The sequence below is a fragment of the Sturnus vulgaris genome, unplaced genomic scaffold (assembly GCF_052056855.1).
Source record: "Sturnus vulgaris isolate bStuVul1 unplaced genomic scaffold, bStuVul1.hap1 Scaffold_212, whole genome shotgun sequence".
NCBI lineage: Eukaryota > Metazoa > Chordata > Aves > Passeriformes > Sturnidae > Sturnus > Sturnus vulgaris.
In genome coordinates, this window is record NW_028276272.1 from 595,385 (window position 1) to 599,301 (window position 3,917).

Below are 3,917 nucleotides of genomic sequence, written 5' to 3' on the forward strand. Positions count from 1 at the left end.
TTAAGAGAACTCCAAAGTGACTCCAAGCAGCTGCACAAGGCCTGGAGACTGGAAGACATTGGAAAGAAGACAAAGAGCTCCTGAGGGTTTTCTGTATTTTAATGATCCCCAACGGTGGATTTGGGGCTGAGTCCAGGAGCCCCAGGCACTGAGAGAAGGTTGAAGAAGCTGCTCAAGGAGTCAGAAGCAAAACTCCAAGTCCCTTGGAGCATCACTGGCCCCACTGAGGGCAGGGACTGCCAAAGGCTCCCCAGGGAGTGGTGAGAGCAGATCCTTGAGGCCAGGATTGCAGGAGCCCGAGGCTGTGAGCAGGGAACTGCAATGCTGAGCAAGGCCTGGGCTGGTTGGAGGAAGCAGAAAGGCCAAGGCCTGAGCCCAGGCCTGGGCCAGCAGGGCCTGTCCCTCACAGGTGGCTCGGGGCTGTTCCTGGAGCACTGGGATGGGAGAGGCAGCAAGGACAAATGTCATCAAGCTGTGTGACACTCCAGATGCTCATGGAACCAAGGGCCAGTGTGACACAGCGGGGCCTCATGGAAACAAGAGGCCGTGCTGAGCCTGCGCGCCTGTAACACCCCAGAACACTGAAATGCTGAGGGTGAGCAAAGGCTCCTTTACTCGAGTTTGGTGCAGAGTAGAAACCCCAGCCAGATATTCTCAAGAGGTCAAAACGACACAAAAGTGTACTGGAAAAATACAGAAAACCGAGCTCCTTTGGCAAATGATTTCATACAACATCCAATTCAACGTGCATCACTTAGCGTAGCAGGAACATCATTAACTCGGCCCATGTAAGATGGAAACCTTTAGGCATAAAAATGTTAAACTACCCAAAAACATTCCAGTAAAAGAGGATAAGAAGGTTAAAAGAGAAAAAAGAGACAGAAAGACAGAAGATCTCCAGATAGATATGCAGAGAGCTACCAGCTGCTAGGCTTCCAGTGTGGCTGAGACACAGACCCAGGAGATTTCAGGATTCAGACCAGGGCTTGACGTCATGCCCGATTTTTTAAATCCCTAGCGTTTTCTAAGCTCTCCTCTTTTCAGGGACATCTGCTTTCTTACCACGCACTGCTGTGTTTCATTGCCTTTGTGTGGGATTGATTGACGGCTCAGCCAATCAGAGCTGGGTGGGCGCTGCCCCTGCTGTGTGCTTGATTGACGGCTCAGCCAATCAGAGCTGGCTGGGCGGTGACCCTGCTGTGTGATTGATTGACGGCTCAACCAATCAGAGCTGGCTGGGCGCTGCCCCTGTTGTGTGATTGATTGACGGCTCAGCCAATCAGAGCTGGCTGGGCGCTGCCCCTGCTGTGTGATTGATTGACAGCTCAGGCAGTCACAGCTGGGTTTGCTCTGCCCCTGCTGTGTGATTGGCAGATCTGCCAGGCCATGGCTGGGGACGGGGTTCTGTCCCACCTCATTCCAAGGTCTGTCCCAGCCCCGGCCCCACTCGGGCATTCCGAGCATCCCGACGTGTCTGGGGACATTGATGTCATCCAGCCTCTGACAGCGACCATGGGGACACTGCGGAACCTCATGGAACCAAAGAGACCATTTTGACACTCTGGTGCCTCATGCAATCGGGGGTACCTTTGTGAGACTCAGGACCCCAATGGAACCAAGGGTCAGTGATGAAGCTGTGCGGCCCAGAGAACCAAGGAGCCTTTGTTACACAGCAGGGCCACATGGAGCCCAGGGGCCGTGGTGACTCTGCAGGACCTTAGGGAAGCAAGGGGCCATTGTTTACACTACAGAAGCAGGGAGAATATTGTGACAAGGAGAATATCGGGACACTACAGGGACTCCTGGAATCAAGGAGAACATTGTGACACTGTGAGGCCCCATGGAACCAAGGCAACATGGAACAGGTCTGGCTGGCTGGGCCTCCCCGGGGGCCACCTGGCAAGACTGGCTGATCCTGGAATGTTGAGGACTGCCTCTCATCAGCTCCTGGAGCACTAAGGCTCTGTGCTTTCCTTCCTATGGAAAAGTACCAGCCCCTTTTGCAGGTTCCCACGGCTGAAACTGATATTCCCCCTGAAAAAGCACTACATACAAGGCTTGCTCCCAGCCAAAATCTGCTAGGAGTAACAGCTCTGGGTGGCCACCGTTTCCTGAGGGCTGCCTCTCATCTACCACTCTAAGGGTCGGTGTGAAGTTTCCCTCATTTTTGCCTCATGACCCTCTCAAGAAGACCTCAAGGACCCCCGCCCAGGTTGACTCTGGACAATGGTTTTCTGGCCTGCTTGAGGTGGGTGCTTGCCAAGGGACTCTTTGCAGGTGTGTTGTGCTCACTGGACTGTGCTGTCATGGTACCAGCTGAAGCCTGCATGTACTGCACGACCGCACCTGTCTCTTGGAGCACCACACAATGCTCCATAAATCTCCCCGCCTCTTGGCCACAAGCCACTCGCTTTGGAAAAGGACTACAAAAGAGCGATCCTCTGGAGAAGACCCTGAGTACTCCCCACGGATGACCACCCTTCCATTGGCTGGCCCACCATGACCTTGGTCTCGTCTGTTGGTAGCTACTTCCCCCTTCCCCTCCTTTTCTCTCTCTATACTCCGTTTCCTATATCTCTCCCCTCTAGCGCAACTGAATTGTTTGGCATTCAATAAAAATGCATTGCTGTTGTTGAATAAACTGATTTGTCCCCCGCTATTTACCTGTTTGCACCTCTGAGATCGAACAATCCTCGGCCTGTGTTGGCAGATGGTGACACACCCCCACCCCCCCCCCCCCCCATCCCCCATGCCCCTGCTTCTCCCAGTTGATTGCTGATCGTGGTGTGACATGGAATGGAACATCCCTTGGGCCAGTCCAGCCCAGCTGTCCCATCCCTGTTCCCTCAGGAACACTTGCCCATCCCAAGTCCATGGGTTGGAGGGGCTTGCAGACACGCCTCGTGGGGCGAGCACTGTGACAAGGACAGGAGAACAGAACAACATTTACACTTACCAAGGGCAGAGAACAGAAGAGCACAGTCTTGGAGAAACGCACAAAGGATGTAGCCGAGGCAAACGGAGCGTGCACAAAACGCAAGGAGAATGTCAGCTCAGCTCTGCAAGGCTGACAAAAGCAGAAGTTATACACAACAATAATATTGCCCTTCCTCAAAAGCGGGGATCAAAGAGCAGTCACCTAAAAAGGACAGTGCATGTTGAAGACACACTCCAAAGAACCATAGAAGGACTTGTGAGAAGGGGTGCAATTATGGCAAATAAATTCCAGGTGGAGTTAACTAATGAATACATCATCAGTGTGAGTGATAAAAGCTCCGATTGCCTGGTGGCCAGTGCACTCGAGTAGATGAAGGATTGCCCAAGCGACCACCATGGTGTAATAAAGAATACCTGCTCTCAAATCCTCAAAACTGTGTTCAAAAGTTGCTATCCAGCAGATTTCAGTATCAGTGGTGTCCCTGACTCCATTATGCCCCTTGCACACTTTCACGAGGGCCCCTTGGTTCCACGAGGCCCTGCCGGATAACAGTGGACCCTTGGTTCCATTTGGGTCTGTACTGTCAAAATGGCCTCCTTAGTTCTGCACTGCCACAATGCTCTCTCCTTGGTGCCACGAGGCCTTGGTGTGTCACAACAGCCTCTCGGTTCCATGAACTGCCATAGTGTCAGCACGGTCTCTTGCATCTGCAGTATCACGATGGACAATTGGTTACAAGCAGCCCCGCTGTGTCACAACGACTACTTGGTTCATGAGGCCCCACAGTGTCACCATGGCCCCTTGGTTCCCCGAGGCCTCGCTGTAGAACAATGGCCTCTCAGTTCCAGGAGGTTTTGTACTGTCAACAGTGCTCTCCTTGGTTCTACAGTGGCTGCTTGCTTCCATAATTCTTCCTCAGTGTCACAGTGGTCTCCTTGGTTCCATGAGGCTCTGCAATGTCCCAATATCCCATCGTTTC